This window comes from Acinonyx jubatus, chromosome B2, assembly GCF_027475565.1.
Source record: "Acinonyx jubatus isolate Ajub_Pintada_27869175 chromosome B2, VMU_Ajub_asm_v1.0, whole genome shotgun sequence".
Taxonomy (NCBI): domain Eukaryota; kingdom Metazoa; phylum Chordata; class Mammalia; order Carnivora; family Felidae; genus Acinonyx; species Acinonyx jubatus.
This window is the reverse complement of record NC_069385.1, coordinates 110,192,430-110,206,283: the sequence shown is the minus strand read 5'-3', so window position 1 is coordinate 110,206,283 and position 13,854 is coordinate 110,192,430. Positions and strand designations below refer to the sequence as shown.

At 40.4% G+C, this 13,854-nt stretch overlaps 1 protein-coding gene across 13 annotated transcripts in view; it reads right to left on the bottom strand.

Annotated features, from left to right (window-relative positions):
• Positions 1-13,854, bottom strand: part of USP49 (ubiquitin specific peptidase 49) — a 104,489-nt gene that overhangs the window by 49,189 nt on the left and 41,446 nt on the right. The window contains exon 1 of one of the 13 annotated variants that reach the window (XM_053222809.1): positions 5,279-13,838. The exons of the other annotated variants lie outside the window; for them this stretch is intronic. The gene's annotated coding sequence lies outside the window, so the exon portion shown is untranslated. Of the gene's footprint in view, positions 1-5,278; positions 13,839-13,854 lie in introns of those variants that run through there. 13 annotated transcript variants of the gene reach the window in all.

The window sequence follows — 13,854 nt, the reverse complement described above, 5'->3', positions numbered from 1 at the left end:
CCTGTATCTTAATAATTCTCCCTTCATGATGGAAAATAATTTCTACTCAATCTTACCCAAAAGGTCCTTTCCATAAGTAAGTGCTTCAAAATGTCCATAGCATCTTACTATTTTCTGCTTAACATTTAAGACTTAACCACCTGGCCCCTGCTGTCCTCTCCAACTATTTCTGGGTATCTCTGTAAGCTCCGCAAAATGTAGACAAACTAAATTACCCATTGTCTGCCTCCCAGACACACTAAACACACCCTTGCCTTCTCACCTTTGCTCATACTATCCCCCTCTAGGAAGGGCCCCTACACTCCCATCTGCTCATTCATTTGTTCAGTAAATAATTTGAATAACTCTTAGGTATTCTGTTGGCCCTGGAAATATTATAGTAAACAAAAGGTATAGCCCTTGCCTTCAAGGAGCTTACCATCCAATTGGAGCTTTCTCCAATTTTAGGTTCAAGATTTACATACTTATGGGGCACCCGGGTGGCTCAGCCAGTTAAGTGTCTAACTTCGGCTCGGGTCATAATCTCACGGTTCATGAGTTCAAGCCCCACTCAGGCTCTGTGCTGACAGTGTGAACCCTGCTCGGGATTCTCTCCCTCCCTCTCTCTCTCTGCTCCTCCCCGCTCTCTCTCTCTCAAAATAAATAAACAAAAAAAGATTTATGTAATTATAAAGTTCTACTCCAAGCTCCTATTGCATTTGTTTTATTTTTTTTTAAATGTTTATTTATTTATTTTGAGAGAGACAGCATGAGTGGAGGAAGGATACAAGAGGGAGACGCAGGATCCGAAGCTGGCTCCAGGCTCTGAGCTGTCAGCACAGAGCCTGACGTGGAGCTCGAACTCACACGCCATGAGATCATGACCTAAGCCGAAGTCGGATGCTTAACTGACTGAGCTACCCAGGTGCCCCTCCTATTGTATTTATATGTTGGGCACTTATTACAGTCTACCAAATACTGGTACTTTTAATTTATAAATCTTGATTCTTGGACAATCAATTACTTCAGGGAAGCTATCATTGCTTTATATCACCAATATAAGCAAAATGTTTTAAAAATAAAAAGCATTAGAGGGAATGATTTCAGCATGCGGCAGGCTCCACACTGATGGTGTAGGATTCTCTCTCTCTCCCTCTCTCTCTCTCTGCCCCTCCCCCACTAAGTCACATGCACATGTGTACTCTCTCAAAGTAAATAAATATTTTTAAAAAACACCTCCCAACGGAATATAGTCAATGGTACTGTAACATTGGTTGTATGGTGAGTAACAGGGGGTAGCTACACTTGTGGTCAGCAGAGCACAGACTTGTTAAGTCACTATGTTGTACACCTGAAACTAATGTAACATTGTGTGCCAACTACACTTCAATAAAAACAAATAATCTCCCAAAAAAAGAAAAGCCCACAACCAAATAGCTTGACTGGAGTATACTACCAAACATTGAAAGAATTAACATCAGGGGCACCTGGGTGGTTCAGTCGGTTAAGCATCCTGCTTGAGCTCAGGTCATGATCTCATGGTTTGTGAGTTCAAGCCCCGTGTCGGGCTCTGTGCTGACAGCAGAGCCTGGAGCCTACTTCAGATTCTGTGCTTCCCCCTCTTTCTACCCCTCCCCTGCTCACGCTCTGTGTCTGTCTCTCAATAATAAATAAGCTTTAAAAAAAAAAAGAATTAACATCAATCCTCCTAAAACTCCTATGAATTCATTCTATGAAGCCAGTATTACCTTGATACCAAAGCCAAAGACAAGAAAACTACACACCCATATTCCTGATGAATACTGATGTAATACTAGCAAACCAAATTCAACAGCACTATGCACCACAACCAAGTACGAATTATCCTGGAATGCAAGGATGGTTCAACATGAAAATCAATGTAATACATTACTTTAACAGAATGAAGAACAAAAACTACATGATCTCAACTGATGCAGAAAAAACATTTGACATGATTCAAAATCCTTTCATGATTAAAAACACTCAACAATCTAGAAACAGAAGGAAATGCTCTCAACATAATAAAGAGCACTTATCAGTGTGGCTGGGTGGCTCAGTTGGTTAAATGTCCAACTCTTTAATACTGGGTCAGGTCATGATCTCACCATTTGTGAGATCTCTGCTGACAATGGAGAGCCTGCTTGGAATTCTCTCTCTCTCTCTCTCTCTCTCTCTCTCTCTCTCTCTCAAAATAAATACACTTAAAAAAAAAAAAAAAGACCACTTACGAAAAGTCCATGGCTAACATAATCCATGGTAAAAACCTGAAAGCTTTTCCTCTAAGAGGAAGAACAAGAATGCCCGTGTTTACCAATTCTGTTTAACATGGTACTGGAAGTCTGAGGCAGAGCAATTAGAGAAAAAAAGGCATCCACAAAGGAAAAGAAGAAGTAAAATTGCCTGTGTTCACAAATGACATGATCTTATATGTAGAAAAGCCTAAAGGTTATACACACACACACACACACACACAGAGAAGAAACAAATTCAGAAAAGTTGTAGGATACAAAATCAACACACAAACTCAACTGTGTTTCCATACACTAACATTGAGCAATCTGAAAGTAAATTAACAAAACAACTCCATTACAAGAGCATAAAAAAGAATACAATACTTAGAAATAAGCCTTACCGATGAAGTAAAAGACATGTATACTGAAAATTACAAAACATTCTGAAAGAAATTAAAGAGGACACAAACAAAAAGATATCCCATGTTCATTAGAAAATATTGTTTTTTTTTTAAAGTTTATTTATTTATTTAGAGAGAGAGACAAAGAGAGCAAGAGCGGGGAAGGAGCAGAAGGAGAGAGAATCCCAAGGACTGTGAGATCGTGACCTAAGCCAAAATCAAGAGTCAGCTGTTTAACCAATCGAGCCACTCAGGTGCCCCAGAAAACAATATTAAAACAACAGTGTAAGATGTCCACACTACCCAAAATGATCTACAGATTTAATAAAATCCTTATCAAAAGGTCAGTGGCATTTTTGGCCGAAATATCATCCTAAACTTCATAGGGAATCTCAAGGCACTCCAAAAAGCCAAAACAAGTTTGAAAAAGAAGAAAGTTGGAGGATTCATATTTTCTGATTTCAAACCTATTACATAGCTGCAGTAATCAAATAGCATAAAGACAAATAGACCACAGAATAGGACAAAGAGTCTAAAAATAAACCTGTTTATAAAGTTAAATGATCTTTGTTTCTTAAGTTTATTTTTTTAATGTTTACTTTTGAGACAGAGAGAGAGAGAGAGAGAGAGAGAGAGAGAGCAAGTGGGGGAGGAACAGAGAGAGAGGGAGACACAGAATCTGAAGCAGGTTCCAGGATCTGAGCTGTCAGCACAGAGCCCGATACAGGACTCGAACCGCAAGATCATGACCTGAGCTGAAGTCAGACACTTAACCAACTGAACAACCCAAGCGCCCCGTAAGTTTGTTTATTTTTGAGAGAGAAAGAGAGAGAGAGAGAGAGAGAGAGAGCGCATGCAAGCCAGGGAGGGGTAGAGAGAGAGGGGGACAGAGGATCTGAACAGGGCTCTGTGCTGTGAGCACACAGCCGATGTGGAGCTCGAACTCCCAAACCATGAGACTATGACCTAAGCCAAAACCAGATACTTAACCGACTGAGCCACCCAGGCACCCCCGATCAAATGATCTTTGACAAGGTTGCCAAGACCACTCAGTGGGCAAAGGACAGTCTCTTCAACAAATGATGTTGGGATAACTGGACATCCATATGCAAAGGAATGAAGCTGGACTCTTACTTTACACCACAGACAAAAGTTAACTCAAAATGGACTAAAGACCTCAATGTAAGACCTAAAACTATACAACTCCTAAAAGAAAACATCAGGGAAAAGATTCACGGCATTGGACTTGGTGAGTATTTCTTGGATATGACACCAAAAGCACAGGCAACAAACGCAAGAATAGACAAAGAGGACTACATCAAACTTTAAAACTTTTGTGCATCAAAGGACTCAATCAACAGAGTAAAAAAGTAACCTATAGAATGGAAAAAAATACTTGCAAATCATATGTCTGATAACTTTATATAAAATTATATAAAGAACTCTTACAACTTGGGCGCCTCGGTGGCTCAGTCGGTTGAGTGTCCAATTTGGCTCGGGTCATGATCTCGCAGTTTGTGAGTTCGAGCCCTGTGCCAGGCTCTGTGCTGATAGCTCAGAGCCTGGAGCCTGCTTTGGATTCTGTCTCCCTCTCTCCCTGCCCCTCCCATGTTCATGCTCTGTCTCTCTCTGTCTGTCAATAACAAATAAATGTTAAAAAATTAAAAAAAGAAGAACTCCTACAACTCAACAAAAAAGTTAAAATAAAATAATTAAAAAATGGGCAAAGTACTTGAATAAACATTTCTCCAAAAATGACATATACAAATGACCAACAATATATGAAAAGATGCTCAACATCACTAATCAGAGGAATGTCCACTGACAGATGTATAGATAAACTGTGGTATCTTCATTCAATGGAATATTAGGCTTAAAAAGGCAGGTATTCTGGGGGCATCTGGGTTGCTGAGTCGGTTGAGTGTCTGACTCCTGATTTCGGTAAGGGTCATGATCTCATGGTCATGACATCAAGACTCGTGTTGGGCTTGGCGCTGGGTATGGAGCCTGCTTGAGATTCTCTCCCTCCTCTCTCCCATTCCCTCTGCCCCTCTTCCATTTGCCTCCGCATGCTCTCTCCCTCACCCTCTTAAAAAAAAAAAAAAAAAAAGGAAAGTATTCTGACATATGGTACAATATGGATGAACCTTGAGGAAGGACTATGGCTAAATGAGATAAACCAGTCACAAAAAAGACAAATACTGTATGGTTCCATTTATATGAAATACCTAAACTAGTCAAACTTATAGAAACAGAAAATACAATGGTGGTTAGCAGGGGCTGGGGAGAGGGGGGAAAGGGGAATTGTTCTTTAATGGGTACAGTGTTTGATAAATGCAAGATGAAAAAGTTCTGGAGATCTGTTTAACTAGTAAATATAGTTAACACTAACCAATTGTACACTTAAAAGTAGTTAAGATGGTAAATTTCATATAATTTTTTTACCTCATCAAAAAAAAAAAAAGCACTAAAATGTTTGTTCAACACAAACAAGACTCAACACTTCAGAGTTCACAATCTCATGTGGAAGATAAGAAATAAACACATGGAACCTAGATAGGTAAGGGCATCTTGGTAAGGTTGCCAAGGCAAACACTAAACACTTTACTAAGAAGCAAGGTAAACTGCAGTTCAACTAGTATTTACCTGAACATGCTTCCAATTGATATGATTGATGCCATCATTTGGGAGGTCACTCTACCCCAAGATAACTTCTTAACCCAACAGGATCTATACCTACCAGTCCAGATGAATGAATTCCCTAACCACTAATCTTCAGACTAATAATCTCACTGAGCAGGGTAAAATTCCTATTTGTTTTGTTCATGGAACACTGTTCTTTATTAGATTCTATCTCACCAATGTTCCTGGTATGAACTGCCCTTTCTGTAATGGTGATGATAGCAGATGGTAGTTTGGGTTGGGGTGCGTGTATGTGTGTGCAAGTGTGTATTTTATAGATCTGTGAAATTTTAAAAATCTGAGAACTACTAAAACAGTGGTTACTTTAGCAGATAAAGCCTTCTTAGAACATAGCCTTGAAGAGCCTTTTAACCTTATGATTCTGATTCTCCGTGTCACAATTCGCTAGAGAAGGGCTTCTCATAGTAATTGCCAGCACCGGTGTTGGGTTCTTATGCTATAGTTTTCTTTTGGAGAGCATTATTTCCTCACTAAAGTGCTTTTATTATAATTTCGGCTTCCTACAACTCTGTAAAATAGTTACAGTAGGTATTTTTAACGTATCATGAGAGGCAATATAGCATAGTGGTTAAAAGGTCAAGCCATATTGCCTGGCTTGGAATTCTAGCTCTGTCCTTACTTGTTGTATATGGCCTTGGGCAAATCATCTCTTTGGGCCTCAACTTCCTTATCCATAATATGAGAACAATAACAGTTTCTATTTCATAGTGTTGTTGTAAGGATTAAACGAGTTAGCACATGTAAAATGCGTACAGCAGTGCTGGGCATATAGTTAGACTCTAGAAATGAGTGTCAGCATACAGAGTAATCCTGTGACTTGCTCCAGATCAGAAGCTGACACTGCCAACAAAGGGAGGACTGTGACTAGCTTGCTCTCTACCTGACTCCCATAAACTCCCCTTTCCCATTGGTCAAATGTTATTAAGTTAATGTAGAGGTTACTTTGGGGCAAATTATTACTCTGGGTTCTTAATACTCAGCTCTTCAAGTAAAATAGAACTAGTTAGTCCCTCAAAATCTGATCCTGCCATTTGATCGCTGTAAGTTTGTTCACAATTTAAAACTACCTTCATTCTGACCCCTTTATCCCTGCGCAAATTGAAGCTTGACACACTTACGGCTTTAAGAACTTGTAATATTGGGGCGCCTGGGTGGCTCAGTCGGTTAAGTGTCCAACTCTTGGTTTCAGCTCAGGGTATGATCTCATGGTTTGTGAGTTCGAACCCCACATCAGACTCTGCACTGATGGTGTGGAGCTTCCTTGAGATTCTCTTCCTCTCTCTCTCTCTCTGCCCCTCCTGTACTCTCTCTGTATCTCTCTCTCTCAAAATAAATAAATAAACTTAAAAAAAATTTTAAAAGAGGCACCTGGGTGACTCAGTCAGTTGAGTGTCCGACTCTTGATTTCGGCTCAGATCATGATCTCATGGTTTGTAGATTCAAGCCCTGCATCGGGCTCCTTGCTGACAGTGGGGAGCCTGCTTGGAATCCTCTCTTTCCCTCTCTCTCTGCCCCTCCCCTGTGCGCACTCTCTCTCTCAAAATAAATAAATAAACTAAAATTTTTTTTTAAAAAACTTGTAATATTAATAAGCTCTGCCACTTTCAGCAGGCTTTCTCTCAAGCATGCTTTCTAAAATTCTCTGCTCTGCATTCCTAAGTAGCTGATGTGTGATGAGCTGAACAGAGATAATTCTAGCAGAATAGGAAAAAGAAACACTTTGAAGACACATAAAGCAGAACTTCAAATGATATAGCACCACTGGGAACTCACAGAAATCACAGTGACAGATAAACCTAGGGAGCACGGGTGAGCACCTGGAATGGTTCTTTCTGAAGAGAGGAGAGCAGGTGCAAATTGTGCCAAACTCAGTACATGGAGTCTGCAGCTATAGATCCCGGACCAGTACAGGCAGCTGGTGGGGACCCGCTGGGAGATAGCAATTACTGGTCAGCGGCTGTCATCTTCAGCTACAAAGGCTAACGTGTGTGGCTCCCTACATCTGCATTCTTCAACTGGTTATTTATCTCAGTGCTAAAATAACAGTTGGCCTTGAAGCATATTTACCCATCTGCCTAAAAAATAAAAATAGAATCGTATACAAAGGGAACACACACAAAGGGCTTAATAAAATTTGTATTGAGCCACCTGACAGGTTATCTCTTTTCAGTCCTCTTTGTACCTCACTATAGAAAAGTCTCTTAAAATCGGAGAACCTGACTTAGATAAGTTTTTATGAAGTCTGGAAGTAGGAGTTTTTGGTTTTTGTTTCTTAACTTTTGAGTAGCCATGCTTCCTCCATAGGGCCATGTGCATCAGGAGTAGATGACTTCAGCACTAGCTCCAGAGGTGGGCCCTGAGAAGTCTCAGCCAATTTGTGCACGGTACTCCCTAGCAATGGTCACTAGTCCAACAGTGGGCCTGTGGCCTGGGCTTGCCGATGAAATTGAATGAAGGGCATGGTCCACACATGGAGAAGAGGTATTATCTCAGTGTAGGCATCTATTGGCTGTCTCACATTGGTTGAGATTTTCCTGGTTTTTTTTGGTATGCTAAATAATTTTATATTCTACCCTGGACATTTTTAATATTATGAGACTCTGCATCTTATTAAAATCCTATGGAAAATGTTGATATTTTTATTTTAGCGGGCGATCGACCTGCTTGCATTCAGGTTCCAAGTTCCAACCAACCTGCTGTGGGGTGTGATTTAAATGTCAGTTCCACATTTGAAGCCTTTGCAAAGCTATTCAGATATGTCTGGCATGAGCACAACCCAGTGGCCAGTCTAGGGCCTGAACAGTGATTCATCTCAGAGTTCAATACTCAGAAGTTTTTGGTGTGCTGTTTGGGAACAGATCCACACATGTGCCGTTTGGGGGTGAGCCCAGGAGTTCACAAACAACCTTGTGGGGTTGCTTTCCTGAGCTCCTCCCTCTCCATTGTGTCCTGGGTACTTTTCAGTTCCTTGGAGCTCCCCTTTCCTGTCTTCCAGCCAGAAGCCTGGGGCTATTGTTATCTCTTTCTCCCACATAATTTGGGAGCTAGGCAGCAGGAAGAGAAAGAAAAAAAGCAATGGGTGTTCACCCCACCTTTTTAGGACTACAGCTTCTCCAATGGAGAGAAAGTTTCCCCTCCTTTAGAGCTTTAGGCATCTGTAAGCCCCCACTGATGTCACTGCCAGCACCAACACAAGATTGCCTGGGGGTTGGGGCACGAGAGAATGCAGAGAAATTTTTTAAAGGGGGCAGTTTCTACCACTCTCTCTGAGTGCACGGAGTCTCCTTTTCCACTTAAGTCAGAACCAGAGGGTTTATCCTGGAGCTCTCTCTGTTATTGCCAGGTGCCCACTTCTAGGTTTGGGCTGCATGGAATCCAGGCCAAGGGACACTAGAAATTTTTAAAAAAGGGAAACTCCCACCTGGATGGTGGTACTTCAAATCCTGGTCTTCTCTAATCTACCTGCTACTACTGACTTTTCAGAGTCCTTGAATTGTTATTCCATGTGTTCTACCAAGATTTTTAGCTGCGTACAGTGGGAGAGACTGGAGAGTGTGTTTACGCTCTGTCTTATCTAGAAATGGAGCTCTCATGGCACCTGGGTGGCTCAGTCAATTAAGTATCCAACTCTTGATTTCAGCTCAGGTCATGATCTCACAGTTAGTGGGTTTGAGCCCAGCATTGGGCTCTGTGCTGACTTCACAGAGGCTGCTTGGGATTCCCCCTCTCTCTCTGCCACCCTCCCTCCCACTTGCACTCTCTCTCAAAATAAATAAATAAACTAAAAAAAAGAAAGGAAGGAAGGAAGGAAGGAAGGAAGGAAGGAAGGAAGGAAGGAAGGAAGGAAGGAAGGAAGGAAGAAAGAAAGAAAGAAAGAAAGAAAGAAAGAAAGAAAGAAAGAAAGAAAGAAAGAAAGAAAGAAATGGCACTCTCCAGGGGCAAATATTTTCTAATAAGTAGTCACATATTATTTTAATGTGCTTGATAAAAGAACAGAAAACCCGTAACTCCATGAATATTTTTAAGGTGAGTAGGCTTTTAAGTTAGAAAAAAAAAAAGTAATTTGGCTTACAGAAAAATATTAAGTAACTCTACAGATTTTTACCCGTATGTGACAAAAATCATAACAGTGGTATACAAATGTCGTAAGTTTGAGAAATGCTATTCTACAGGATAGAAGCCACTTTATTTTTAACGCTACTTCCATATAGTTCTATTTGTACGATAGTATTATTAATTTTAATTATGAATTGATATAAAATAAACTACATGTGAACCTGTGTATACTACTTGCCTTCTGTTAACTGACCCTGTAGTTGTTTCCTTCTGGCTATTACAGTCTACAGAATACTGAGAAAGAACAAGGAAGGTCATTCAGGGACCTGTAAACACAACTTTCCTTAGGAAAATGGGTCTGAGGGACTTGGAAAGGACAGAAGTAGGAGTGTTACAAACAGATTAGGCAGCAAATGAGAACTCCATGGATTCAGAAGTTCTCCTCTTCTTTTTGAAATCTGCCTCACTCAGCCCAAAGCTTAAGGAATCCTTCCCTGGTCTCCCCATCATACCTTCCTCACACCCAATATTATGGCATGCCTCCCTGTGGTCCCTGATTTCCTTTGTCCACCTTATTAGATTTTGAAGTCCTCGAGACCTGGCACAATGACCATGTCATTGTCCTTTTTGTAACTCAGGCATCACACAGTTATGCAGATCATCAGTAAATGAGGATTCAAGGAATGGATGCACCTCCTAAAACCATGCTTAGAACAGACACAGAATCATAATGACTCTTCTCTCAGTAGAATCAGTTGCAATACTATTGAACTAGGTTAATGTCAACTAGGAATTTGGCAGATATGTTAACGCTTGCAAGAACAAAACGCAAATGGGATGTGTGTGTCTACGTATCTAGGATGTGGTAATGTGTCGGGGGGCAGTTTTCAGTACCCTAAGGGCTCCATCCATATCTAGCCTAACACTGCTACCCCATTATTCAGGCATTCTCCTGGCTGCTGAACAGTCAAGTCTGTCCCTAATTAGAGAACTACCAAAACCAAAGGAAAATCCATTCTATGATGAGACTTTTTCCCTTCATAATGGGTATAATCAATATTACCTCTTTCCCAATGTTGTAATAAAAAAGAGATTTGCATGATAATAGGTATCTAAGCTTATCTGCTCCAGCTGCTTTATTCTCTTAAATGAAGTCAAAATATTCATGTTACAAGATTACTGTGTTCCCTATCTCTTTCCTCCTTACCACTACCCATATCCAGTCGATCCCCAAATTTTACTGATTCTTCCATTTGAATCTTGATTCTATTTCCCTCCATCACAATTTCACAATGACCAATAAGGCTATCTCTCCGGCCCAGCTCCCATTATTCTCCTGCTCACATATTCCTCTCCAGCCACTGGCTGTTCCTCCAACATACCAGATACTCTCCGATTCCAAGACTCATGCAATTCTATTTCTGCTGCTTCAAATGCTCTTCCCTCAGATAAGTCCACATGGCTTTCTTCTTCATGTCATTCAGATATGTGCTCAAATGTTACCTTCTCAGTGAAGCCTTCACTTATCACTTGACATAAAAAATTATTCCCAGGGCACCTGGGTGTCCCAGTCAGTAAAGCCTCTGACTCTTGATTTTGGCTCAGGTCATGATCTCGCAGTTCATGAGAGGGGACCCCGCATTGGGCTCCACACTGACAGTGCGGAGCCTGCTTGGGATTCTCTCTCTCCCCCTCTCTCTGCCCCTCCTCCAACTCATTCTCTCCCTCTCTCAAACTAAATAAACAAACAAACATTAAAAAAAATTGTTCCCCACATAACACTCCTTATCCTCATCCCCCTTCCTGATTTATCTTCCTCTCTGGCAATTACCACTATGTAAGCATAGTATATATTTACGTATTTATTGTCTTTCTCCCACTAGAGTGTAAGCTCCATGAGGGCAGGGAGTTCTGACTATTTTGGCTATTGCTGACTCCCAAGAGCCTGGAACAGCACCCACCAAAAACAGGTGCTCAGTAATCATTTTCTTAAAGAATGGACAAAACTACTTCCATCTCCATTGCCTCGAATCTAATTCAAACCACCATCAGTTCTAGCCCACAATACTGTAACTGCTTTTCTTTTTATCCAAGATGTTATTTTTAAGTAATGTCTATACCCAACATGGGGCTAAGATCCATGACCCCAAGATTAAGAGTTGCAGCTCTTCAGACTAAGCCAGGCTGGCACCCCTGAAACTGCTTTTCAACAGGCTTTCCTGAATTCAGCCTAAAACCCAAATATGTCATTCTCACTGACTTGGGGATAAAGCCCCAAAACTCCTTGCTATGGCCCATCATGTCTCTCACAGTCTGGTCCTGAACCTCTCTAGCCCATCCCACTTTCCTCACACCACAGCTATGCTCCCACTGTTCTAAATTATTTTTAGTTCCCCTATGGAACAGCTTGCTCTCACCTCTAGGCCTTTGCACAAGCTGCTCCCTCCCCTAGAACATTTTCATCATTGCTCTGGCTACCCACTGCTTCCTTGGTCTGGCTCTTACTTATCCTTCCTCTGGGGAGCCTTCCAACACTAGCTAATCGTTCCATTTATGGAAGATTCTTATGAATTAGTGGGCCTAAGCAAGGATCATCAAAAGCTACCAATATCACCCAGAAAAGATAACCAGACATTAGTACCTCATGATGGAAATATATACGAACACTCACAAGCATTTCTTCCTCGAAAATAGAAACTGGGGCACCTGGGGGCTCAGTGGGGTAAGGGTCTGACTCTTGGTTTTGGCTCAGGTCATGATCTTGCAGTTTCGTGAGTTTGAGAACCCCATCAGGCTCTGTGCTGGCAACGTGGCACCTGCTTGGGATTCTCTCTTTCTCTCTCTCTCTGTTACTCTCCTACTCATACTCTTTCTCTCTCTCAAAATAAATACATAAACTTAAAAAAAAAAAACCTGAATCTAATTAGTCTCTGGATTTAACTACTAATTTACAGACAACATAATAAACAACCTAATAATGGTTAACTGACACTGGGATACAGTCACCAATATTCAGGCTGAAGAAAGTTCTATAGGACAAATGATTTCAAATAGGACAAATCGATTTCAAGGAAAAAGAGTGGGGGGAGGCAAGAGACAGAGAGAGATACTCTCAGTTAATTGCAATGTCTGAACTTTACTTGGATCCTGATTCAAACGAGCAAACTATTTTAAAAAATGAAATATTGGGGAGATTTGAACATTGACTAATAGATATTTGGTGACATTAAGGAATTACTGTCAATATTTACATGCATGATAATTATTGTGGTTAGGTTTATAAAAATAATTCTTCTCTTTTAGAGGCACATGATAAACTATTTATAGATGAAATAATACAATGTCTAAGATTTGTTTCAAAATAATCCAGGACTAAGGTAAGGAAGAGGGAAGGGGTATAGATAAGGTTTGAAATTTTCTATAATATAATTTTTTAATTATGGAAAGCAAGGTTCATTTTAAGTTTAGCAAAGGAAGGGCACCTGGCTGACTCTTGTCAGTAGAGCGTAATACTCTTGATCTTGGGGTGGTGAGTTCGAGCCCCATCTTGGGGGTAGAGTTTTTAAAAAAAATGTTTAGCAAAGGACAACTGGAGTCCTGTTTTTTCTTATTAATTTTATACACTTAAAAAAATAAAATTAGGGCACCTGGGTGGCTCAGTTGGTTAAGCCTTTTGATTTCAGCTCAGGTCATGATCTCCTGCTTCGTGGGACTGAGTCCCGAGACGGGCTCCATGTTAACAGTGGGATTCTCTCTTTCCCTCTCTCTCTGCCCCTCCCCCACTTGTACTCTGTCTCTCTCAAAAGTAAACCAAGTTAAAAAAAATAATAAAACTAATATGTGTACAGAATATAAAAACTGCAGGAGTAAATCTCTCTGGTTTCCAACCCTGTTGCCTCTCTAGAGGTAACTACTGTTAACTGCGCATTCTTCTGGAGCACATTTCCAGGAATATCTTATGCATTTAGAAACCTAATTTTTAACATAAATCAAACTTTATCATACATCTTATTCTACATCTTTTTTTTTTTTTAAACTTAACATACCTTGGACATTTTCCCATATATCTGGCTTTACCTCACTCTTTTTAAAGTCTATATCATATTCTATGATATGGACTGCATAATCCCATTTAACTAATTCTTCTACGAATGAAGAATTATGCTATCCTCAGTATTTTATTGTTACAAACAATGCACCATGGGTATTCTTTGGCATCTATCATGAGACACTTATGCAAGGGTGTCTATGAGATAATTTGCAGAAGATGAATTGCTGTGTCAAGGGATATATGCATTTAAATTTTTGGATATCATCGAGCTGCCCTCCAAGAAGGTTGCACTGATTTATACTCCCTCCCTCACTTCCCATCAGTAGTAATTGAAAATGTGTTTCCCTAGTACTGGGGATTGACACATCCTTAAATAATTTTCAATCTCACATTTGAAAAATTATATATATAT